Below are 27,649 nucleotides of genomic sequence, written 5' to 3' on the forward strand. Positions count from 1 at the left end.
TGGCCCTTGAATTCTTTACACAACATCTTTTTGCATGAAATCAAAGAAGCAGCATCCCTGTTATATTCCAGATTTCCACGAGAGTAATTGCTTTTCCCTTAACAAAGGGCCTTGGACCTCCCAGAAGGGTGCTGCAGAGCTGGAATGGATCCCCATCACCACCCTGCAGCACCACAGCCTTCTGCACAGCAGGAAGAGCAGGAGGGCTCCCACACTTTGCTGCACTGAGCGCTGCAGGCAGGCTCCCCCCATCCTGAAAGGCACATTGCATCAAGCAAGGCAGATAACCACAGCTACAGGTTGTCATTTCTCATGTAAGATTCTGGTCCTGTAGGCAGGGAATTGGATGTGGGTTTTTTTCATGGAAATTCTCATGCTGCAGTCTTTATAGGACCTAGGCTTGCCTTGTATGAAAATAATAATAATAATAATAATAATAATAATAATAATAATAATAATAATAATAATAATAATATCCCACTTTATAAGTAAGGCATCTTATACTCCAAGTAACAACAACATAGTTAAAAGAGCCAGGAAAGGAAGCTAGTAATTGTGCTGTCTAATGCACTTTAACCTTAAATTAAAAACAAAACAAAAGAAAAACAACAGTAAACCACTATCTCTACCTTGATGCAAGGCAAGTGAAAAGCAATACCCTTCAAGCCACTGCTGGCTACAAATGTCAACTTCTTGGGAAATGAGAGGTACAGTCAGAGCCGCTGTGGTCCCTGCTGCCACTAGGAAAGAGCAGCCAGTCAAGAACTCCCTGCAGACATCAGAAGTAGTCAGTGACACAAAAAGGAGCTTCCAAGCATGAGTTCCATCACCTGCTCCCTGTGCTGGGGCTCTTCCTTCCTTTGAGCTCTTCTTTTTGGTCTATATATAGAAGAAATGCAGATGTCTGCTGTGAGGGGGTGGAAGGCGTTGAGGAATAGTTGCTTTCCAAAGCTACAGAAGCTGAGGCGCCTGCACTTGGCTTATCCTGTGCTTGGCACAGAGTCAGTGTCTTAAGAGCAGAGGAAAGATTGCGTGCAGCAAGGTCATATGCAACCAGTGACAATCACCCTCGCAGCACTAAGAAGCAAGCCCAGCTTATGTGAGTCACTTTAATAAAATCATTATGGGAAAAAGGTTACCAAGGACTAAAAGGATTCTAAACACTCTTCCATTATCAAATTAATGTCATGGAATGGGAAGAGTTTGAAGAACAGGCTGCAAGCTGAAACATATTCCTCAACATTGTGCCTGAATCCTGCTCTTGCTGCCATGGCTTGCCCTGTAGATGCCCGCCAGATCTCCACCACACACCTCTGTGTTGGTGGTGATACCTGACCATGATGAGCATACCAGAGACGGTGTGCTCACTGGTGAACTGCCTGTGTGTCCATGCATGAGGGAAAGGGATCTCCTCCCACCACTTGTTTCTGGCATACTACTCAGCCTTGCCTTGGTGAGGATGTTATCGTTGGTAGGGGTATGAGAAGCCTTATGTCTTCCTTATGGACTCTCTTGTCAGCTCTTATCAGGGGGGATATTTTAAAAATTATTAGTTCAACTTTACTTCCTTCCTCACTCATATCCATACAAACCTGAATTTTTATTTGACTTGTACATTGGAAGACTTTTCATAAATGTTTATCACTATGGAGAAAGTTTCCTATGCTAACCCCAAAGCAGATGTAGAAGCACACAGCAAACTCCCAGCTCTCCAATCAGTTTATTTTTATGCAAGGTGACTGGAGTTCATCAAAAATCGCTTCACCAGCTTGCAGGCAGAATCAGGCTTTCAATATTATATTTAGAGTTTGCAGGAAAATTTTCACCTGAAAAGACTTTCAGTACAAAACAGGGATGTTATTGATGAAAATGTTTGTAATTATAAACTACATTATGAACTGCCTCTTGAAATGATTATTTGTTTGTTTTTGCTGGTATCTGTCCAGCTGGCTAGAGAAAAATAAGCATCTTGCAGATTTTCTTTCTTCCTTCCTTTTTTTTTTTCTTTTTCTTTGTCAGTCTTCTGTGGAAAATGTTGAGAGGGAAAATGGCAACAATGCGAAACAGAGCAGCATTCTTCAAAATACTGTTTGTTTAGAAAAATGCCTGTTTCTCACAGTTTGAAATTTTAAGAGCTCTAATTCTTATGTACACATGAAAGGAAGAGAAGAATTGTTCCACTAACTTGTCCCCTTAAGCAGAAAAGCTTGTCCATATGTCTTGCTTACTCATGGCTCTTAGCCATTTTTCATCATTTTTTGCCCATTTACATTCTTTCTCCACCCCCTCCATAGCCCCATGCCATTTGCAGAACACTTGCAGGTGCTGTATTTCACCAGTGGTCCCCAGGCTGCTCCCACACCAGGGTGACTGCTTAATGCAGCCTGCTGGCAGGGCTCCACGTGGAGCCTTCGCCAAGATTTCCCCTCTCCCCATTGGTACATGAATGAGTGCAAAATAAATTCAGCAGAAATTTACATTCAGGCTTACAAGGACTGAGCACAGAGTTTTGATGGACTGACCAAGCTTATAATAAGTTTTCACTTTCAGTCATGGGTAGAAAGGTCACCACGTTTCCAGCTCACTCTATATAAGAAGAAAACTGCATACAGTTAATGAAAGTCATAGGAGCAGTTCAACTGTGCTGTTAGGTTCAGAGCATGAAAGATCATATATCACTGTAACCTACCTAACCTTCCCTGTACTAAATGACAAACTGCTGGAAACAGCCTTTGGGTCAGGTCTCACATTCACTAAAATACTTGTCCTTCAGCTGAGGACTCTGTTGAACTCATCTATCATTCAGCATCTTAAATCACACCGACTTGCATAAATGCTAAATAGTAATTTAGATTTTAAAAAATTACTAAAAGACAAAGTCCATGAAACAGGTCAAATCGAGGCTTAATTATATTTAGAGTTTATCTTTTTAGGTGACCTGAGGAAAATATAAGACTGCAGTTTTCCAAGTTTATTAGTTTTCTACTGTATTTCATGCTGCAACTCATACCACTTTCAGAAGCCATTGAGACTGCAGCTTGTACTCCTACAGAAATGGATTTTCAGTTGAATGCTTGAAGAAGCAGGACGTGGTAACATTGCTGAGCTCACAGGGGCTTGGCTGCTGTTGAGAAGCTCTTAAAATTTTCTTTACATAGTTGGAAAAGTGGATCTGAATTAGTAGTTTTGAGAAGTTCACATGCATTTCATCACTTCCTGGGGGAGGAGGGGGAAAAAAGGTGTTGTTATTTGAAACATTTCGAACACAGATACAGAAATGCATTTTGGAATAAAGCAGGAGCTCTAAGTAGTGGTTTGTGCAGTTAGGTGCACAATGGAGTTAGTAATTATTACTTAAGCACACCTCCATGCATGCTAAGCACTTTCTGAGCAGTGTTTCTGCCCTGAGGAGCAAACACACTAAGAGAAGACAACTAAATCATCAGCAAACACTGAAAAAGGGAAGACAAGAGACAATTTATATATCAAATCAGTCAATTCCCTGCAAGTAGAAGTGTTGGGGTTTTTTATGTGGCATAAGGCAGGAAAGTAGCAGATATGCTCAGGGAGGTCGGGCAGTAAATATAGAGTTTTTAGGTGATGGAGAAGCTGACAAATTGGTGGCTTTGATGTGAATAGAATTGCACCCAGGTTTTCAGAATTGAGTAACACGACTTTGTGTAGGGCACATGGTATAAATAATGAAAAAGAGAAGGAGCCAGTGTACTGAGTCATATGTTTAGAGATAAGATGCCAGTTGCTGGCAGGGAGATACAGGACCTATTCTGAGCACAGCTGCAGAAGAGACGACTCTCAGAAGAGAGAGGTGATGAGGGAAGGGAGAAAGATATACAGTGAAGGAGGTCAGGAGGAGTTGCATACATGACGAGCACTTTTCTTCTGCATTTCAAAATATGATGTTAACACAGTGAACATATTTTAAAATAACAATATAAAAAAGTTTGTTCCAGCTCTCTCCCCATTCTTACAAATAGCACACAAAGGAAAGCTCTGCTCTACCTCAGTTTACTGTCTGTCGTATTTCTTTCCTGTACCTGAGCTGCTGCAAGTGTGTTATTATTGCTGACCTCTGAGTCTAATTCAGCAGCTCCTGATGCAGAGTTGTAATCTGTGCTGTGATGTTGTAGTCAGCAGTCTGGGGGTAGTCTCTACAAAACTATTACCAGGAATTCAGAGAAGCCCCAAAGCTGCTTTGAATTAAACCCCAGCTATGATTAATGCAGGATCATTGTGCAAAGTGAGCTCTATAAACTGCAAGGCAATGTTGTGCAAGGCAAGGAAGGAAAGAACCCAGGGTAATTTTTCCCCTCAATTGTTTAAGAATTCACAATATATCTGCAGTTTTTGAAATGACATTTAGAAGGGATTCAGATACAATTGTGATTCTTAGGCATTTGATATGTCTTCTGATTAGTCTTTGATGGAACTATCTGTACTGCAGAATAATTATCAATACACAATTCCTTGTATTAGCATTATAACCTAATCACATCTATATAGATTTCTGTATGACTTTTTTAATTGGTTCTGTAATAGTCTCAGTGCAAAACAGTAACCTGAAGTGATTAGTCATTCATTATTTTCCCTGTCCCTGAGTAAAAAAAAAAAAAAGAGAGATGAGCTAATCAAATCCATACCGCTACCCAGTCTTTTCCAGAAGTAGCTGGAAGTAACAGAAGTTGCTTTTACAGGGCAGAAAATCACTTCTATTCTTTCACCAAATAACTGCACAAAGTTCAATGTGGAGTTTTTGCAATACCTTCATCGAAACTATTGTGGGTTTATTTACACAGGAGAGCAAATTAACGTAATTTTATGTAAGTCAAAGCCTTATTTAACAAAAAGGAGAAACATATTATTTTATGTCCAGCGCTATCTTTTTACATTAAGTTTTTTTAACTAGATTAATAAATATTAAAGGTCAAATGCAGTACAAGCCAACCCATATAAAAGAAAATAACATTAGTAGTATTTACAATATGCAGTTAACTACCTTGGCTTATATTCTGGAGTGATATAAATTGACACCGTCATAAAATTAGAAGCAACATTGCTAAGCAGCTAGCTCTCTGAATCTTGAGCCAGAAAAAAAGAGATTATATGTAATATATACTGTTTCATATCTTAACTTGATGTACAAATTTATACATCTGAATAATATGTAATTAATTCAGTGCAGAAAAATGTATCAGTATAATATACACACCTATGACCATATTTCATATGATATATAATTTATGCATATTGTGACAACATAGTTTTATGTTAAGCATTATTTAAAGGTATGGGTGACCATTATTAAAGGTTAATTTTATTGAAGGTATATATATCACTATTTAATTTGTTACTACTTTATCCCAGCTAAAACAAGCACAGCAATCCACTCAATGCAGTATGTTAATCACTGTACGTAGCCAGAGAAAGTCCCTAACTTGAACAGTTTGAATCTAATTAGATGAGATGGAAAAAAAAATATTTTAGGATGTGGTGCTGAGGCACAGATACTCTTAATCACTTCCCCAATCACTTGATAATCATTAGATGAAAGGGAAACTGGACTTGGATGCCCTGAGTCCTAACGAAGTGTCTTAAATTCAATGACCATCCTTCTCTGCTAATGTCCATCCTGTTCTGTTATTCCCCTTTTTATCTTATTTTACACAGTGCTGTACTTCCTTTTCCAGCCAGAGGATATAATGGTCAAAGATAACACTGGTGCCAGAGGATATAACTTCCATTAACAAGCTGATGATGTCAGATGTTGTTAGCAATTTATTTATTGAAAACTGCAGATCTTTCAACAGAAAACTAAAAGGGAACTTTTATTTCCCTGAGTCATCCCCAAAAGATATAATAACTAGGCCAAGGACATCAAGCTCGACTGAAGTTACACAAAGGCTAAAGAGCTATTGCTCAGCATCTTCATGGCCCCAGTGCTCTGCAAGTTTCTCTCTTGCGGAATCCCTCCCAACAGTCTGCTCTGTCGTCTCCCCTGTCCTGGTGGTTGTGCACCCTTGGACACCAGGACCAAGGAAGAGGCTTTACAGTGTTCTCACGCCCAGCTGAATAGCTGCCTTCTGACATTGGATTTACTTGGACTCAGCATGATCAGCCAGAGTATCTACTGAGGTACCACAAATCAAGATATTGCTAGAAGTTATTGAAAAACATTGGCTTTCTTTCAAGCTTGAGCTCTAGATTTTGGACAACACTTCAATAATCTTTGCCAGCTATTCTCCATGGCCATTAAAGCTGGTTAATTGGCTGCTGATACATTGACCAGGTGCCTTTTATTCTCTTTCTCCTCTTTAATCACATGAAGCTAGGAAATGAGGCTTTATTAAAAAAGAAAAAGAAAAATCACTGAATATTATCAGATGCAGAGTAAAAAGATGAAGATGGGATAGAGAGAGAAAAAAAAAAACAGCAGTCCTTACTGAGAGCAACAGAAGTTTTATGCTTGTAAGGGCAGCAGGTATGATTTAAATGGAGCTGTACCTTCACAAATATCTTTTTTCAACAGAATTTATTAAAAGACCTTATCTCCAACTATGTCTTACCCAAATACTATTAATCTGTTCCATCCAAATGGTCACAATACTAACAGATCAGAACAAGATTTCCACATCCATTTATTAAAACACTTTTTTATCTCCCTTGTCTGCACAACTTTTTGTCATTTCAGCTAGTAACATTTGGCAATTTTTACAGATAGAGCCTACAAATTTTTCACTGTGATTTAAATGTTCAATTAGTGTAAGCACATGCCATATCAGGAAGTACAGGGGAAAATAATTACAAGAAGAAGGCAGAAGAAAAAAAAGTGAGCAGTATGTGTGAACCTGAAGACTGATAGGAGAAAACAGAATTCCTCTTGTCATTGTGTTACCAGAAGCGAAAGCTCTGCTACATTATTTTCTAGTAAGATATATCTTTTTAAAGATGTGCTATTTGAAATTACATGAGAGATGAAGAGGAAAATAGCACAGGTTGAAATCTTTTAGCAGGAATTCAGCAGAGCTATTCAGTTAAAACTAAATGTAGGAGCATTTTTCTTATATTCCCAAATACTGCAACCTGCTAAAAATGTTATTAAATATCCAGGTTAAAATAAACTGTTACAAAAGATTTTATTGTGAAGTAGGAATGAGGTATCTTCAGAATTCAATAGAAGCAGATACAATTTTCCAAGCAGAGAGTCACTGAGCCATTGGGGTTGGAAGGGACCTCTGAAGATCATCTAGTTGAAACCTCTGCTAGAGCAGGATCACCAACAGTAGATAATAGATACAAATATTTATTTACATATGCATTAACATATTTGAACTCCTTTGTGATCACCTAACTCTTAATAGAGAAAAAACTCTGGGAATTTGACCCATTATAAATGCCTATTCTCATTCTCACACTGCAAACTAGTTTATTGAAACATTTTTCCTAGTAATCTGTCTTCTGAATGTTAAAAGCTATGAACTACAGTCTGCATTGGCACATGTGAGCCTGGCTGTTCCAATTGCCTTTAAGGTGGGCTGCAAGGCAAGCACAGCAGGGACTCACTGACATTCTGGCTTTTCAAACACAGATCTCTCCTGCCTGCCTTTTCCATGCACAAAGCAACAAGGAGTCTCATCATAGGGCACACTGCTCACAGGTGGAAAGCGAGATGTCGCTGAGTAGCAAGCCTGCTGCTAGGCTTCTGTGAGCTTGCACTTCTGAGCAGCAAAGGATGACAACCTTTCTCCTGGTCCAGGACACTGTGTGTCAAAGGCAGGTTGGTGGTGTTTGAGGCCTGAAACATGGGGCCATAAAGCAGGGGAGGAGCTGTAGCATAGTGCTGCAAAAGGGTGACATGCCAGCCTGGCTGGAGAGAAACAAGTGACAGACATCTGTGACAGCAACCAGACACTCAGGCCAGTACAAGTGCCAAATACCCAAAATTGCCTAAGCCTTAAAGTGTCTGTGGCTTCACACAAAATATTCCTCTTTCTAACACCTATATAAGATAATGTAGCCAACTGCAAAACTTTGAAAGATGAGATTTGTTTAATAATATTAAAGAAAGGAAAAAGAAGATGCTCCCCAAATACTTTTATTCTAGCTGCATCTTTATTGCCTTTGGATTCTACAGTTGCAGGATTGAAGTTGTTGTATTTCTGAACTTCAGACAATGCCAAACCAGAGCACATGTCATGGAGCAGGGTTTTGTTCTCGGTTCTCTGACATTCCCACTGAGGCCAGAAGTGTTCAGCTCTGTGGAGGTCTCAGTTCAAACTACATTCACATTTGTACTGAGATCAGACTGGTTGAGACGGAGAGATTTTTTTCAGTTGTATTTCACCATTAATAAATGCAAAACCTGATCTGATTAATAATCAGTGTGTTGCAAACCCCAACTGACTCAGGAATAAATGATTAGCCAATGGAGCTTGCTGTCAAGAGAAACGATTGAGGACATTAACTGAATAGGATTAAATACCTTTGACATCAGAATTTTAAAGCAGAACCGAATCACTGACTGAGATGGTTAAGGACTATCTTCCCCATTAAGAAGGTTCTTCTACAAGTGTACACTTTGATTATATTTCACTGTGTTGTTTCATATTAATTTTGTACCATTCCATTACAGGGAGAGACAGAAGGAGTAGAGAGAAAAAAAAACAGTAGACTTTGGAGTTCATTGGAAATTGCTAGGAATAACTTGTTCAGATTCAGTATAAGGGGAAATAATAGTCCTGAAAACAGGGTCTTACCCTGCATGCCCCAAGGCAGCAGATTGAGCACTCCATCAGGCATTGTACCTGTGAAGGGGCGATGGCCTCAGGGACCAGGAGGTATCAGAGGTAGGTTTTGTTGGGCAGTTTGGACACTGTTTGGGGTGCTGGCAGCTGCTGGGGCTGACCTTTCCAACCTGCCCACAGCACAGCTCTACCCTGACCACTGAAAGGGAACCACTATGTAGGCAAGTTGTCAGCCTGACTTACTCTGCTAACATTCCTTCCTAGCAGCAATTTCTAGGATTTTCAACAATGTAATCAATCTTGATAATATCAATTCATTTACAGATTCTTTACTTAAAAATTATTCAATTTTTGTGCATGTAAACAGGTGTAAAAAAACCCCAAATTACTAAGAAAACCAACTGATGTAAATTATTTTTTTGTGTTATATCAGTCTTTAATCTTTCAGAAAACATGCTGTGAAAGAACCAGACAATCTATAGTGGAGCATTGTATTGGAAATTAGCCTAAGTACAACACTGGGTCTGGTCATTTGCAAGTATTGTGCCAAATATACTGCGTCAAATGTTTTAAACTAAATGGCAACTAATTCCAAGAGTTGTGCCATGCACAGAAATCATCTGCCTCTGTGTGTGATTGTACAGCATTAAAAATAATATAATACTTGAGTCCTGGAAGTAAACCCTGGAATTGCAACCCCAAGAGAGAATAATCTTTTACAGATTGTGTGCCAGGCCTTTTCTGAATTATTGTCACAGATGGTGAAAAATTCCCATGGCCTATCCTCATGTTCTTTTTCATTCCAAATTGAGTCCTTTGTGCAATACCAGCATGACTGCATATGTTTGAACTCTGACTGTCCACTTAAACGTATGCTGCACTTCAGTGGTGTGGTCTCTGAGAGAGAGTGTTAGACTCTGTTTCAGAAGGTTTAGAACAATTTATTTTCACCCCAAGGCCACTGAAACCTTGCCTAATATTATCTCTGCTAGACTACACTGCTAAACTAGAACAGCCAGAGCTGAAATACAGTCCATCGTGCTGTCCTTAATCCAGTAGAGATGCATGCTTCAAAAAGACATCTCTCCAGTGTCTCCCTGTCCTGTACACCCAGCTCCACTCACCTGTCACTTCCCTCTGCCTTCCCTTGTTATCTTTCAGCTGCAGTTAGTAGAATCTGCTCACTGATCCAGTGGAAAATGATGTGTGACTGGCCCTGTGATCTACTGGTCATTGGTCTGATGGATGATCTCAGACAAGATGCTTCAGCTTCCTCCCCTTCCCACTTATGCCTCTATAAAATGGAGAACTTATAATAGTGAGGTCCCTGTGACAGATCTTCAATAATGGTCCATTTCTCAGTAATAAGATCAGTGAGCTTATTTAACTGAGAGGAAAGCCAAATTTAAAAGTACTTGGGTAACTGTGCGTCTTGACCTCAGATTTTATTATGTTTTTACTAACAACTATGTAATACCCATTTGTTACTTGTTATAAAAAGTATTCAGAATTTTGGAAGTACATTCTGCCAGATATCTATAAAAGAAATCACAGGAGCTGCAAGTATTCTTTCAGTGAGTGTGAAATTTTATATCTGCTATAAATTTGGGAATGAATGTACTGCTCATATTTTGCAGCTAAGGAGAGGGTGAATGTCAGAAGGGGTTAGGAGGGAGCTGGGCGGAGCAAGTGCAACCTTTCTGGTGTGCCTGCTGTTTGTCACCTGATAGGGGCAGAGCGAACTGCTCAGCAGTCCTGCCCTCATCCCTCACTGTCCCACTGCCACATAGTCCTGGCCTCAGTGTCTGTGTACTGCCCACTCTCGTACCCCTGGGTGATAGCCCATCACCCTGGATGGGAGTACTTTACCCCAACTCCTGTTGGTGGAGCAGTATAGAACAGCTGGAGTGTGCTTATGGACTTGGCATTTAACAGGCTTTTTGGTGAGTAGTGGTACAAGCCTTGTGTGTCTGGTACTGGTACGTGGTGTACAAGTCATATTGAAATGGATCCGTTCCACAGGAAATATGATTTTACGCTTCCTAATTAAGCAATTAATTTGAGTTTTGCCTACTATTTTGCAAATGTCAGGGGACAAAGTTGCGAACAAGTGTATGCTGTATTTGCATCAGAAATTGAGGGCTAAAGAACTGGGCAAAACTGATAGAATGCCAGATTGATTTCCAGATTAATGTCTGGATGCAGTGAACAGGAAGTTAATTTCACTTTTTTCTTCACTGATTTGATATAACCTGGTTTGAATCTCCCTAACAGAGTAAGAATACAGATTTAAAGAAAGTCTTGACTCACTCTATGAGTGTCCTTGAAAGACCTTCTTTTTTCTTGTTACAGCTGTTCTTTTCCACTGGGAAACACATGTTGTCCTGTAACTCTAGACTCATAGGAGGCAAATGTCAAGAAAACTTGGATGGTTAAATAAAAATTGATTTGCATGGCCTGAGATTGACAGCTGTTTCATACAGTTCGGGCCAGTCTATGGAAATTTTGAAAGATTAATAACCACAAAAATCTGTCTCAAGTAAAATATGCTCAGTGTGTTTCATCCAAATAATGCTGATTTTATCCACTGAAAACAGAGTCTCAGGTAAGACTTCATTAATTCAAGAAAAGAAACCAACACTTTCTTTACAACGTGGTAGCAAACTTGTTTACTCTGAGCATGTATTCATTTACCATACATTATTTTATTATTACATGGATATATGTATGTAGATAATTAGAGATCTAATACAGAAAAGACCATAGAGGGAGACTCAACAGTGTTCTCGGTGTTCCATCAGTTCTGCACCACTGAGGAATCCACTTTATTTATGGAGAATCCCCAGGAAAGCAATGAAGGCAGTCAACAAGCTGCTTTATACAAGTGGGAAGAATCTGGTCATGCATGCCTAAAATGTGCCATTGAAAAAGAGGTGATTGCCCATTTTATGGTGTGTTGGACTTCACACAGAGTCTGCCTCCAGCAAAGAACATTTCTAAGGTATTGCATGCAATAAGTCAATCCTCTAGGCTTTTGTTTTCAATGTTGCATGAACTTCTTTAGTGTGAAAGCTTCTGTGTAAGCTCCATGAGATAAAAATTATCTAATGTGAAGTGTTGAGACTAGGAAAAAAAAAAAAAGAACTGTTAATGTTGTGCCTTTGGGCATCTATACTGCTGCTTTTTATATTCAAAAATCATTGTATGACAAAGGCATGGTCTTAGAAGACCAACTGTATGCAAGTGACTATTAAAATGGTAGTAATAGTATCTTAGGCAAACTGGCATTTGTTAAGCATATGGGTAGTATTATTAGCATGACATATGCCTGGCATCTGAGTAACAGTCACCAGTATATCTGAAACAGAAAGTGCCTGCTTCATGGGTCAGTTCTCTGCTGAAATCTGGAGAGAACTGAATTGAAACTAAATAGTTATTGAGCCCAGTGCAATTCAGAGAAACTACCTGGTCCCTACATCTCCCATGTAAACCTGAGATTGAAGAAAAAGCTGCAGTTGACTGAGGAGGCTTATTAAACAAAAACAACTGAGGTGATGCAGATGCCTTCATTATGCAAAGAAAAATATGTAATAGCAGTGCACCTATAATGTGATAACGTGCACGGTGTGTATGTGGCAGCAGCTCCACAGGCTGTGTACTGTGTGTTTTGAAACTAAACCTTTCTTCTTCCTATTGACTTCTTGCCCTCTGGTACACTGACTTGGCTGCTTGAGATGCTTTCACTAAGTACAAAGTCAATTGACTGTAAGTGGTGATGAAGAAAACGCTGTGTGATTAATATTACAGTTCAAGCTCTTCTGATCAGTCACAGAAAGAGCAGTCAAATAAACTCAACTTCATTTCAAAGAATCACACACTGTTAATGGTGGAGAGTCTTCCTGATGCCCAAAGGAAAAAAACAAACCACTTGAGGGAAATCTCTCTTCCTTTACATAGAACAAACTAGTTGAGCAGTGTTAAAAGCTGCCTATTGATTTGTGCCCAGACTGAAAGCCATGCAGTGATGTAAATGAAAATGTGTCAAGAGTCGATATTGATTCTTTTTTCCTTTTCTTCTTCCCTTTTTTTAAAGCAAGGCCATCCCCCCTGGGAAATACTGTTAGCTATACCACTAGGCTTGTCAGAGAGTGAAGTAAGACCTTTTTTCCACGAGACTACATATGTCCAGACATCAAATTTTCTTCTTTTACTGAGGAAATATGGACAGCATGCTGAGAGCAGCTATATTGACGAAGTTTCTTTTTTGAGAAAATCGTTAGGTGAAGAAGAAATGGCAAAGAGGAGAAATCCAGTGTTAGAGAAGATAAATTTTGTAGGCTGAGCTTGCAAGTCTAATACTTGCAGAGCAAACCAAATTAAAATATATATATATATAAATATTTAATTAATTAATTAATTAATTAATCTTTGCTTGTAATATATTTGTTTAACAATATAAATTATATTCAGCAAGAGCAAAGGACAAGGTAAGGGTAGATAGGGAGTCCTGCTGGAGTAGAGCTTCAGAAAGATGGAGGCCACAGCAAGAAGACCTACCAGGGTCTCTCTTTTGAGTGAAGGCTAGCAGAAAATGAATGAGTGATCCCTGAAGAGTAACCCAAATATATTATTTGTTGAGTTTGCATCATCCTCAGCTAGGAATATACAAAAGAGTTTAGGAAAATACAGGTAGCAAATGCCTGTTTTTCCCCCCTGAAGAATCAGATGCAAGGTGTGATAACCACTACTCTCAAAAACAATGTTCTCACTTTTTCTATTAGATGACAAACTACAGCCAGGCTCTTTAAACCAAAATTTCTATCATCCTACCTCTTAGAATGTAATATTTTTCCAGGCCTTTGACAAAGACTCCTTCTCTGTAGCCAAAATAAGCTCTTATCAAGCTGTGCCATCACATTTGGAAATAATTGTCTACACCTCACTTAGAGGTGACAACATGATGTGGCAGACAGCCCATTGGATTCTAAGAATGAATGAAAGCCTGCAAGGGAGGGTGGTATTTAGTGTGGAGACAGCCTTGTGAGAGATGCTTTTTACTTTATTGGCACGTAAGGCTTTGGATACTACCTCAGCTCTCAGCTTTGACTCCTGGACAGGAAAAACACTGCTCCATCTACGGTGGTGGCTTCCTTCTCTCCATTCATTCATCTCTACTGGCCTCTCTCCCTGAAAGAAAAACAGTTCTCTTGACTCTATATTTTACCCCAAGATATCCTCACCTCAACAGAATGACAAAAGAACTATTTCAAATTGAACAAAAATTAATGGAGAAATCACATTCTAAATTGTGTAGGGAACCAGACCAGGTACCACAACAGCAAACTGGCAGTCTTCTAGCAACTGGCAGAAAAAGGTGCCCCAAACCAGGAAAATGATGTGTCGAATCAAAAGTGCAACTCCAAATACACTAATTGTGTGGGAAAACTCCTATCGATTTCATGCTGATGAGGTTCAGGCTCCAGCTGATTAAAATAAAAGTTCATTCTTAAGACTCCAGCAAATTCAATTTGGCCTTCTATTAAAGGCTGCAACTGAGTTATAAATGGACGTCTGGTTATTTGGGCTGATCAACTGAAAGCAGTTAAATGAAAGATGTTCAAATGGCTGTCTTTTTATTTTTCATTATCTTAGAGAGGTTTTTGACCCTTTTTTTTTTTTAACTCTTTGTTGCCAAGCCAAGTGAGAACCATAAATGCAGTTACATTTTTTTTTTTTTTTTAAGGGAAGAAACAGAAAATAATAGCACCTTCTGTGTAAACTAGACGTAACTTGTCACAAATCAGGGAAGTAAGGTAATATTCAGCCTGTTCATGTATTCTGCCTGGTTTGTCAGGCAGGTTGCTTTCAATTTTGTGCCATAAACTTTCATACTTATTACTAGAACTCAAACAGAGGGAGACAGAAGAACATATAAAATTATTCTACTGCTAGGTTGTGTACAAAATGTGCAGAGATATTCCCTCAATTAAATTATACAGTAATAGAAATTATCCAGAAATATGAAAGGCAAAACACTTATTAATTGGATGCATTTTGCAAATCTGTTTTTAAATGTATGAATGAGGAACAATCTGACATTAACTACTTCCCAAACATTTTACTCATCTCACAGAAACATTCTTTGCACACATGGTTTTATTTTGTCAATACCATGATTTCCAGTGCTGTCTCACACTTTTCTGGAACAACAACTGAAAATAATATGAGTGATTTCAGCCTACCTTGGAAACACCTATTTCATCTTAAGAACTAAACAGGAGAAAGTTTGTAGGTTAGACACACTTAGCTACTCAGGCATGTAGAAGACAACCACTGACATGTAGAGGATTTCACCAATATCTCTTGGACTCCTCAGTCCCTGGTGTGGTGCTCTGCCTTGGAACTGCACAAGAAATCACCTGAAGTAACCAGGAATGAAACAAAGGGCAAAAAATCATCTACTGCTGGCCAGAAATATATCTCCTTTTCTTGATACTTTTGGCTGAAAATTCTGCCCTACAGCTAGGTGCCAAAGTTTTATCTCTGTATTTGATGAAGCAGACACAATAGTGTTTCACATTTTTCCTTGCTCTTTCTTTCATCCATGGATTCTTTCATTCAGACACTGTGAATAGAGACTTGTGATTAATTATTCATTCTGGAGCAAGGACTTAAATCCTGATAACTCAGCTGAGTGACCTAGTTGTTGGTAATGCTTAATCCTGTAACTCTTAACACCAGCCTTAGGCATGTTCTGAAGGCACCTCTGTGATCCAGCACAGCTAGAAAAATCAGTGGAGCAGTGCGTTGTTTGAGAATTCAGCTTTAGGAACTTGAAATTTTGTTGTATGGTAGGACTCCTATGTGGCATGCCATCATTTCTCTTTAAGTCTATCCAGACGTTCTGCTGTACCTGACCAGTCACCTGGAAGGTGAGGGCTCACACACTTCACCTGCCAGGGCAGAGGGAAGGGCTTAATTACATGTTTCATTCAGAGTAGTCACTGGTTTAAGTAATAAGCAGTCTCTGAAGCAAAGAGCAGAAAACAGGTCTCTTTCCCAGCTGAGTGTCCTAATTGCTGCCCTATGGTCATGTTCTGTCCTGCTCTGTAGCCCAAAGAATCCTTGGTGGGAATGTTGATCTGCTGAAGGTAGAAAGGCACTGCAGAGGGATCTGGACAGTCTGGATCAATGGGCCATGGATGATTGTATGAGGTTGGACACCAGGCCAAGTGTTGTGTCCTGCACTTGGGTCAGAACAAGCTCATGCAGTGCTACAGGCTTGGGGAAAAGTAGCTGGAAAAGTGCCAATGGAAAAGGACCTACCAGTATTGGTCAACAGCTGGCTAAACTTGAGCCAGCAGTGTGCCCATGTGGCCAAGAAGGCCAGCAGCATCCTGGCCTGGATAACAAATAATGTGGTCAGCAGGACTAGGGTAGGGGTCATCTCGCCATACTCAGCACTGCTGAGGCTGCACCTTGAATCAGGTGTTCAGTTCTAGGCCCTTCACTAGAGGAAGGACATTGAGGTGCTGAAGTGTGTCCAGAGAAGGGTAACAAAGCTGGTGAAGGGTCTGGAGAACAAGTCTTATGCGGAGTGTCTGAGGGAACTGGGATTATTTAGTCTGGTGAAAATGAGGCTGGGGGAAGACCTCATCCCTCTCTACAAATACCTGAAAGGAGGTTGTAATGAGGTGGGGTTTTGTCCCTTTTCCCGAATAATAAGTGATAGAACAAGACAAAATTGCCCCGAGTTGTGCCAGGAGAGATTTAGCTTGGATATTGAGAAAATTTTCTTACTGAAATGGTTGTCAGGCACTGGAACAGGCTGCTCAGGGAAGTGGTGGAGTCACCATTCCTGGAGGTATTTAAAACACATGTACATGTGGTGCTTAGGGACATGGTTTAGTGGTGGACTTGGCAGTGCTGGGTTAACAATTGGACTCAATGATCTTAGAGGTCTTTTCCAAGTGAAATGATTCCAGGATTCTATGATCCTTAATTATTTAATGTAAAATAAAACAGCTTCCTTGGAGGCAGCACAGAGCTCTCTGTCCATCTCTCTGTCTCTGGGTATTTGCGTATGCATGTACCTACATAAAGACACCAGTCCACAGATGGAGAGGTTGCAGTTCTCTTGGGAGATGAGATATGTGAGTTTGAATCCTCTTAGGCTGCAGGGCATGGGAGGATTAATTTTGTTTTGTTCATATACTTATACCACAGGAGGGTTTTAATGGGAGGCTTGAAGGAGTATAGTAGAGTGACCTTGGGAATGGTGTATGGCTGGTAGTATTTGGTTGAATACTAGTTTTTTGAAGGAGACAGAGGATGGTAAGCAAAGGAAAAGAGACAATTCAATGTATCTCAAAGTTGTATTTGTTATATTAATCATTTAAATTATCCAATATGGGCACTTTATAAGATGCAGACCTTTATGTGTAAGTTACTTGGTTTTTTTTAAAGATTAAATGCTTTAAAATCCCTATAATGATATGTCCCATTTCTCAGCACAGGACACAGAAGGTAGACATAATAGCTTATCAGGTTTCATTTTAAAATTAATCTATTTTAAATATCTTCAAGATGCAGCAAAAAACCCCAAATAATAATATAGATGCAATAGCAGCTCTATGCAAAAACTGTCCAACCACTCCACTTTGTCAGAGAAGTCTTTATGAAAAAAAATATTACAAAATTGTGTTGTTTAATGTTTTCTTTGTTTGTTCAGGTGTTACATTCAGGAGTGAATTCAGAGTGTAAAAGAAGAGGCTGTGCCTGAGTTTCAGAAAATTACATGATAATGTGACACATTCTGGAGAAAAGAGAAGGAAAAAACATTACTCATTTTTCTCTCCTCTAACCCAACTATTTAACTGTCTTTTAAGACTTGTCTTATTTCAAGCACATGCTTTCATCCTCTTGAATCCAATGCAGAGTCCTTAGTCTCTCACCCCTGGAAAAGGGAAGAATTGTATAAGCCCCATTTCTTTGGGAGTGTGACTGAGTGGTAAAAGGGAAAGCAGAGGTTTGTGCTTTGTTTAGGAGACAGACATGGAGAAGGAAATATTGTGTGAAGAGGAAAAAATAAATGCATTTAAAAAAAAAGCCTTTCAGAAATCCAGCCCACCTTCCTTTTTCCCTGTACCCATCCCATGAAATTATTCTGGCTTTGATCTCATCTCCCTCTCTCCCTTTGTTCAGTGACACACAAGTATGTGACCCATGCCCTCCAACGTATCAATTCCCATTTCCTTTCCTGCTTAACTCAGATCAGGAGAAGAACAGTTGAAAAATGATGGTTATTAAATGGATTTTTAATGTGTGCTCAGTACTTTTTGTGAGTGTTCATGCCAACAGAATTTAACCTGCCTGATTACTTAGAAATAAAAACAAAAGCAAATACAAATAAACGGGGAACACAGTTAAAATGTGTTTTCTAATTTATTGTAGTGGCTAGGAGCATATTTTAACTCAATGCACCATACTCTCCATGATTATTGTAGGCTTGTGAATGGGGAAAACTCCTTGCAGTGAAATATCTGGGTCCTTGCCCTTAAATAAAACAGTATTGTTTATGTCTACTAATCAAGGATATTGTTTACAGGGCAGATAACTGTGAAGTGTTCTTTCCATTATTGACTACATGATTTATTTCCTTTTGCAACTGCATTTAGATGTGTTAAAACCCCTCTTGACTATTTATTATCTTCTCAGAGAAGCTTTGCTTCAGTATGTGAATGCAGCACAGTTGTATCAAAGTAGATAAGTATAAAACAGGGTCCAAGCTACTGGTCACCTGCATTGAATAGCTGTAGCAGTCTTATTACTGTTTGTTTTCTCCTCTGTAAGAGGATGTAGACGCTCAGGGAATAGTGTATTATTGAACATGGGTATAAAGACTTCATCAGCCTAATGGAACAATTAACTCAACCATTCTGCTCTCCTTGATCTGCAGAATTTTGCTTCAAGATTAGAGTGATAAGGTGAAGATTAACCCCTCTGGGTCAGTGGGGCTGATGAGACATGATTTATTAATCCTCAAAGAAAACCTTAATTGGACACTGGAGCCCTCTTTCCTTCATTGTTAAACACTGCCAGTTCCCCGGATAATTAGGGTAGATCGTGACTATGATAGAGACTTACTGTAATTAGATGCACCAAAACCAAGGTAATTATTTTTTCCCCTGAGAACACTGTGTTATTTTCTCCAAATAAATCAGTGCCAATGTTTGCGAACAACCAAAAAGCATCCCCTACAAATGGACATTGACTACCCAAACATAACTTATAGGTGAGACCTGGAGAACAGGATTTGTAAGAATCCTTTGGTTTAGAGGAACTGTCTTAAATCCTGGCCTTCAGAGCACGAAGAATTTACTCTGCAAGCAGGTTAATGAGCAGGTTGATTTATTCTTATTTTTTTACCTATCATTACTCATTCTTTCATCAGGTTCTTTCCATGAAGAGGCACTGATTTATAGGAAGAAGTGCTCCTCTGAGGAGTTTGGTAGGTTTTGAAACCAAATCTTGGAAGTACTTTCTTTTCCAAGGAAATATCTTTTTTTGCAGGCAGTATAATAAATGTGGTCATTATAAAGCAACATGCAGCTAAAGATGGGAGAAAAGTCAGTAGGCATACAATTCTAGCTACTGTACCCCAGGCTCAAGAAACTGAGCTCTGAGACCTCAGTATTCATTAAGACACTTGGTGTAGCACAGCCCTAATGAAATAAGTTAACATTCTCATTAGGGGGTTGGAGCAATCATTTGGAAAAACCCTCCTTTGCTACATTTGTTTACTGTGTCACAGGAAGCATGTCCTCAGTCAACTGGGATAATCATTGTCAGTGTTTTGCATAGTTACAAAGCAAACTAATAAGGCAGATTGTCAAATTATGTCAATCATGTCTAAACATCAACAAGGAAATTGCTGTATGCAGATGGGAAATCTGTGAAAAGCCTAGATATTCAGTGCACTGTGAACAGTGCACATTGTGAGATTGTGACTTAAGACTGCTATCTGGGGGAATGTGGCTTTCTACCATGTGGCTCTGAAGCCAGGTTGCTATCTCTATTGAATTGTCTGGTGAGACTTTCGACATTTAAGACACTGACCAAGGATAACCTGTATCATTAAGCATTATGTCCTACTTCTCCTACCCTGTCACTTTACCTACCATGTTATCACACTGGTATATTAGTTGTTTTCTTGTTGCCTCTGCTGGCGTCTTCAGGATTTATTGCAACTTCACACCCAGACTGACTTCCCAAGGCTCTAGCTGGAGGAGAGATGAGAATCAAGAAGTGTCAGAATTTTTTCTGCTTGAGACGGAAGAAAATTATATATATTCCTGCCCAGCCCTGTTGGGGAATAGAGTCAACTTTTAGCCCAGCAATCCTGATGTCAGCTTTCTGAGTGACAAATCCTTTTGGCATGTGTCAGCTTTGCACCAGACACTGCCACAGGGAGAAAAGACATGTTTGTGGCTGGGAGCTGCTGAGTGCTTGTGTGATTTCACCCCTGACCAGGCTAATACATAAGGGACAAAAGAATGAAGAGATTAAAAAATGCTACAAAGCTTTCAGAATGCTTAAGCAGACTGAAGTGAAGATTGCACAGGAAGTTAAGATAAAAAGTAAGACATTAATCTGTAGGAAGAACAAAAGATCTATTAATCAATAGGTCTTTTACAGTGGCAAATATAACTTAGTTAAAGAAAACATAGACAGTGCAAGAAGAATATAATGAGTTTTTAACCTCTCCTCAAAGCAAGGATTGAGATGAGCAGTTATTGACTGACAGGCACATGCTTCAGAGAGGAAAAACATGCTCTGAAGGGTGGGTCTCAGAGCTGTGCTGAAGTTACAGAACACCCTATACCATACTGTCCCACAGGAACAGGACCTTCAACTCGCAGCAGAGAGATGTCACTTCATCAGGAACACCAGAGCATAACACACATCACAGCCAGTTTCAGTCTTCCCTCATATTTAGATGGGAATAGCAAGGAAGAGATATATATTCATTTCCCAGCAACTTTAACTGTTCTTTGGGAACATGATGAAATTATAGGAGAAAAAAAAATGCACATTGTAAACAGAGACAACTGTCTAGGGCTCCAGATAATGGGAAGACCTCTCTGTTATTGTAGGTATCAGTGGAAGTCAATCCCTCCATTAGATAAGTCGAGGAGTGTTTGATGTTGGTTCTGTCCAAGACATAAACTGGATTGTTCAGTCTCAATGACATGTAGACTTGCTTTTTTCCACTGTGAAGAATATAGTGGTTTTTTATCTTCAGTTTTTATATTTTGAAACTGAAACAACATAATTTTGATGGTGATACCATAATGATGAACGTCTAGTTTAATGCTGATTTGTTTTCCCAAGAATCCACTTGCTACCAAGTGTCCTGCATCACTGCTGCGTGTCTTATTGTATAGGTGTTCTTTGATCTGTGGTCATTCTCATTCGGGTTTCCTTTATTCATCCTGCATAATGCGGAGTGTTTGGTCCATATTGGGGTTTTTCTTTGTTAGTCTCTCTTTGAAACACGGCCATGAGATACCCAGAGCCCAGGTATTTGAAGACTCTGACTTTTCCAATAGCTCTCCCCTGTAGCATCAAAAGACAGCTCCAATATTATTAGTTACACTATTACAGTGTCCCAAGAGTTTGTCACAACCTGAAACAAGATGCACTGCAGTCTGTCCCTCCTAATTCTGAACACTCATGGCCAAATGCAGGCACCAGCTATTCAACAACAGTTCCCTGAAATGTGGGCAAGAGGGAAGCCAGAAGCACTAAATTAAACTATTAGTGTAACACACAGAAGGGATGGGAGTGAACAAACTTAACAACTGTATCATACCCCATCTGACTAGAGCACTGATGTTATTAATTTAAAGCTGAACCAGCCATCTGGGCTCTTTAGCATCCATATATGTTGTGTTGGAGCCTGATCCTCAGTAAGAGGGAACTAGGGAAAACTTAATCTGCCATTCTGAAGAAAAGCGATGATACTTCCTTTTCTCTGTGTGAAGCAGCCTTTGCTGAGCAGGAATTTAAGAGGCCCATGGGGTCTGTATGTGCTAGCAGGCACAGAGGTTCATTTTAACTTTTTCTGACCCTTTGGGAGTGAGTAAACACATAGAGCATCTTGCTTTCCACACAGCTTCATAATAAATTTCCAGAGGAGCATGAGCTTGACAAATCTTACCATGCAATTCTAATTAAAATAGATCTTCCTTTAAAGAAATCAATTCCATTAAAAAAAAATCCCACAGTTCTGCTTCAATCTCAGTCTCACTAGAAAGACAAGCATCAGTATATCAGTAAACTGATGGGTCTTGTGAAAAAAAACAAAATAAACAAAACAAAACAAAAAACATACACAACCTGACCAATTCATGTTAAAATTCAATCAATTAGAAATCACACTTGAATTTTTTGATTGGAATTTAATTTGATTTGGAATGGGTTTGTGTCCTTGTCTACTATTAATTAGCAATAATAATAGTATTGTTCTCCTACAGGAATTTCAAACAGATCTGCCTTCCTATAAGGCAGATGGTTGGTACAGCTCAAAGCACTCTCAGTCACAGCAGAGATCTCGGCTCCATTACTTCTGCTAGCTGGCAAGGGAAGGCTTTGGTGGAAAAAATGGTAACCTTTAACACAGGAAGAAGTTGTCCATGGAATTAATTTATCTTTTCCAAGCTACAACCTGAGGGACAGCTACTACAAGCAGGAGGGGCTGTGGCGTTCTCACAGCATTGCAGCCATCCAGACTTGGGTGCTGGGGCACCGCAGGGATACGTGCAGCAATGCAGTAAGGTAGTGGGTAGAGCCTGCTTGAGGATTCCAGGTATTAAACTGGTGTCAAACAATTTGATCCACACTTTTATATAAAGCATTAGACCATACCTTCCTTGGCCAAAAGCAAACTCAATTGCGTTATATTGCGTTTATTCAAGGGATAAGTCTAGCAGCTGTTCTTGTTGTGTAATGCTTATATCTTTACAGAGGCTGCAATAACAAGGGAAGCTCCATATGTGGGGGCTGACCCCTTCGGTGACCTCAGAAGGAGCAGGACACACAGACCTGTGCAGAGCAGTCTCTCACTGACAGGACACAATTGGGCGGATGGCTTAATTTTCTTTTTTTTTTTTTTTTTACCATTACACTGCAGACTAAATGCTAGCCTGCAGAAGGGTTTCTCATTGATATTCAGCCGATAGACTTAATTTCAAAGCAAATATTGTTATTTTCATAGATGGAAAGAAGCTGTTAATATTCTAAGAGATAAAAGACATCTAATTTTTCTCCTTGTTTTGCCTGGTGCATCAAAGGGTACAAACATGTTCAAAGTTCTATGGCTGCTTTATCCAACATAGAGGATTTAGGACAAGGAGTGTGAATTTATGTGGAGTGTTGGTGGTTTTTTAATCAGCTCTGTTCTTCATGCAGCAGTGTGAATGAAGCCTGAAGCTGGGCACTGTGGAAAATGATGTGGAGTGGCACCTTGGTGGTAAGCTAAGCAGAACGATGCTTAGTACCAGTTATTACATAGTGCTAGCCTAAGTACCCACACAAGCATCCAAGACCTGCATACATAAAAAAACAAAAAGGTGGGAAGGTGCAGGAAAACACTTCTCACTGGGTCTTACTAGGCTGCACTGGGTAGCAAGGGGAACCAGCTACAGGGCTTGTCCGTGGTGACCTTGGTGTGTGGGCAGATTGGGTAGGAGCCCAGCTGCTTCTCCCTAGGAGAGGCTTCTTACCAACAGGCACTGGGGAGAAGCAGAGACAGAAGGAAAGCAGTGGCCTCACAGCAGGGAAACATTGCCTAGGATACATGCTCTTGCCTTAAAACTACTTCTAGAGTCTCAGCAGGACCATGGGAATGGTTCCTCTGACGTGGTACTTTGAGAAGCCTACTGTTGCTGAGGATATTCTGGCATCTTTTCTGCAAGTATCTTTAGCTGGCATGGACACTGAACCACCACCTTTCAGAGACAAAAAAAGTACACCTACAGATACAAAAGGGGAAAGAGAGACACGTGTTGCCATGGAAAGCAAGGTCTTCTGAATCTATAAAACTTGAACACTGTGATACCTTTATACCCACTACATAGCTATGTTTTACAAAACAGAAGTTAACATCTTCCTTACAACATAAAGACATCTCTACAACTACATAGTCTGTTAGGCAATTAAAAATTGACAGCACTAGGACCATTAACTTGGAGGTCAGATGTTTCCTACCTCATACCCAACTCTCCAGATCTCTGATTCTGTTGATAAGAACAACATGGCCAATGACATCCTCCCACCTTCTTGCATTTGTATTTGTGAACAGTCCACAGAACTACTAAATAAATCTAATTTAATCAAACACAATATATTTAATGCTAAGAGTAAATATGCCTGCCGTTCTCAAGATTGACATTTTCTCAAGGAAGTAATATGGGACATTAGTATATTAAGGCACACAAACCCCACAAATATTTCTAGAGAAAAATAAGTTGGTTAGTTAGCAGCAAGAGTGTTCAGAGTCACCAGAGAACCGTCTTCAAAGACTGAAGGATTAAAGTGAACCTGTAGATAGGGCAGAGTGCCACTTGAAAGAAATCAGTGAATTAATCCATATCTGGTACTAGAAAAATAATCTTAGGTAAGACTGTAATATTGTTTCCTTATTCTAGGCTGTGATCTTGCATTTGCAGAGAACGGGGCCTGTTGCAGAGATGCCAGGAGGCAAATCATTCACCTCAGTGGCTGTCAGCACAAGGGAAGGAGTGTGGCATTGTCATCCATTCTCTGTCCTGACAGGGGCCTCAGGTGGGGACGTGCCGCTGCTCTGCAGCAGAGGCAGCTCCATCACTGTCTCTCACAGCCGGCTGTTCCACATGGTTACCAACCCACAGACACGGATTTTTAAGCAGATAGCACTGAGTCTTCTTTGCATAAAGGGAATCACAGCTGGACAGAAGTGGCCACAAACACTCTCCCACCAGACCCTCTTCTCCATCCTCCTCTTTTGCAAGAAGTCTTCAGTCAAGGAGTCCTAGAAAGGGGCAGGAAATGGATAAGCCACAGGGGCACAAGGGGACATTATTTTGGATCAGTGTAATTGAGTCTTCTCTTGTACCGAATAGTGAGGATAAAGTTTTCCTTCAGGCTAAGCTATGATCTGACTCCAGTTTATCAGCAAGTTGGTTTAGGTGTAAAGCTATCAATATATATTTTTAAGTGGAAATCTTCTGCCTGGTTGCCTGGATCAGCAAAGCAGGGTGATGGATGGTAGGAAAGGATGTAAGCATGTTATAGGAATAAAATAGAAGGAAGTGAATCATAATAAACATTTGCTTAAGAATATATTACATGTTCTGTCATGGAAAGAGACTAGTGAATCCTTTAACACTCTGTAAGGTGAAGTAATTGAGAAGCTCTTCCATTCAGATGCTATTGCAACCAGGAAGCTATGAGATGAACTGCCTCAAAAATTAACTTCAAGGAGACAGACTTAAAGAATATAAAAGAGGATCCTTCTCTGAACTTAACCAGCATAGCATGTAGTTCACTGAGCTTTAATGGTGAATTTATGATCTGGAAAAATTTATCTCCCATCTCATCTTCCCACCTAAAAAAAATAATTTAAATAAAAAAAAGAAAAAGAAAAAAAAAAAAAAGAGAGAGGAAAAAGGAAAGTACAAACATTTATTACATAAACTTTAGTTACATCTTCTGGTGAAATGGCAGGATGAAAGGGTATTTAGGGTTCAAGGTCAAAATTAAATTCTGTTCACATCTCAGTCCTTCACACCAGTCTGTGAAACAAGAGCTGAACAGAGGGAGAATTAACTGATTTCTTTTAAGTTCAGTAATTGCAAATGCAAAATTAATATAATTCTGCAGACATGATGCCAGAGGACAACGAAAGCTAACGAAATAATGGCGGCCCTGATAAATAATTTATGCACCATATCAAAAGCTGAATGAGATAAAGAAATGGAGAACCCATTTGAAAATTTGGAAATCGCTCAAAGCTCTTCCTCCAGTGACTCCCAAGAGAAGGAGCATGGCACACTAATAAACTCTGTGACCGTGTGTAATTCATAAACTTTCCCTCATTTTTTGATTTTCAGTGCTTCCAGTTTATAGTTGACAAAAGAACAAAGAGTGGAAAAATCCTGGTAGCAGTTGAGAGGAGAATATAAGCCAGCTGATTCCTCCACTTAGTCTATTCATAAAGGGCATCTGTTTTCGTCCCAAACTGCACATATATCTGCCATTAAACTTAGCACTTGAAAACAGGAAAATACCCCTTCTGCTCACATCTCCATGCCTACTTTATATTTTTTATTTTTATGACAGCTATGACAATGTGAGATTATAACACAACAAAAGCCGTTCCGGCATGATTTTTATTAACAGTATTCTGTTGCACCTCTTGGTTAGCATTCAGACTGGATTTGTTATGGATTCATTCAATGGCAGCAGAGGAAACCAACAGATGCTATCTGAAGGCAGTGGGGTGTTTCTGAATGCTTTACATAGCAAGAAAAATCCTCCCTCACACAGACACATTGGAAGGATACTTCTACATTAAACAAATCTAAACATTACATTTTCCTTTAAATTATTTTCATGGTCCCAGTAACAAGCCTGTGAAGTCATACTCTGAAAAGACAAGGTGGGCCAGAGGGTTATTTTTAATTCCTTGCACATCAGCAATTTGTTACCTGATTTCAGGCATGGCACAATGCAGTTGCCCAACCAGACTTTTGTAATCTAGCATGTGTCTGAGTAGCTTGGTGATTTGTCCTTTAAGGATGCAACATGAAATATTTGAAGGTGTTACAATTTGTTTTCTCCAAAGATGCCTTGGAGCTTTAATTTTTGTTTTCTAGTCTATCTAGAAATGGAACAGTGTCCAGTGGCTTTCTGATGGAAACCCTCCACTGCCTACACTGAATACACAAGCAGAGCGCAGCGCACTTCTCTCCCAGCTGTGTGACAAGTTTCAAGCTGCTGAAAGGCTGCGATGGCACCTGCAGCCTCTGCTGCCACATGTCAGGGCCAGCAGTGCCTGGTGTGAGCGATCGTGGTAGAAGCTGGGGGAACACGAGAGGAGGAATCTCCAATCAGCTTCCCATGGTCATCAAAGACATAAATCACACAAGGGCTCTCAGGGCACTGATCTATTGTCCTCGGTGGGTTGATGGGAAAGAAGGTGACTACTATCAACAAGCTACAGAAGTGGCTCCAGGGCAGCTGCTCATTGATGATCCCCAATGCTAGTGCACAGGCTGTCATAAGGCTGGCAAAAGGGATCCATTCCCTCAGCTCCTCCCTGGCTGTCCTGCCTGCCTCTGAGAGCCTGTTGAGTGTTATTTGAATATTGTTTACTTCATTAATTTCCTCCTACAACCAATAGAGGAATAAATTATTCATAAATAAATTTATAAATTATTCTACCAGTTCTATTGACGATTGAATAATATTGATCAAATAAATTATTCACTCTTCTTTTCCCCCCACCAAATTATGAATAAATTATTTGTGAGCATTCTTTTTTCATTATTAGATCAACCCTTCCATCTGTTGAGGCATATAAGATGTCACTCACTGATAGCTACACAGTTTGTAAGCAGAACTCTTTAGGACCTGTGTTTTCACAGACACACAGAACTAGCTTAACTTTATTGTATGTTTATATGGCAGTTGCTTTAAAACTGAGGTCCTTTTGAACATGAGTTGGCACGTGGAGGTGTTTTTATACATTTCAAAGCTAATTAAACAAAACATTGAGGTATTCTGAGATTAATTCTCACTAAAAAATATGAATTGTCTAGATAATTTTACAGTTTTCTGTGTTTGTA

The 27,649-nt window shown here is 39.6% G+C and overlaps 1 protein-coding gene across 8 annotated transcripts in view; it reads left to right on the top strand.

Moving 5' to 3' along the window:
• HS3ST5 (heparan sulfate-glucosamine 3-sulfotransferase 5) overlaps window positions 1–27,649 on the top strand; it is a 192,238-nt gene that overhangs the window by 148,256 nt on the left and 16,333 nt on the right. The window contains exons 1-3 of one of the 8 annotated variants that reach the window (XM_051614136.1): window positions 10,532–10,702; window positions 11,112–11,364; window positions 11,561–11,760. The exons of 3 other annotated variants lie outside the window; for them this stretch is intronic. The gene's annotated coding sequence lies outside the window, so the exon portion shown is untranslated. Of the gene's footprint in view, window positions 1–10,531; window positions 10,703–11,111; window positions 11,365–11,560; window positions 11,761–19,212; window positions 19,270–27,649 lie in introns of those variants that run through there. 4 more of the 8 variants (XM_051614135.1, XM_051614133.1, XM_051614138.1 and 1 more) reach the window with 4 other exon arrangements.

Source organism: Apus apus, chromosome 3 (assembly GCF_020740795.1).
Source record: "Apus apus isolate bApuApu2 chromosome 3, bApuApu2.pri.cur, whole genome shotgun sequence".
In the NCBI taxonomy this organism is placed as follows: Eukaryota; Metazoa; Chordata; class Aves; order Apodiformes; family Apodidae; genus Apus; species Apus apus.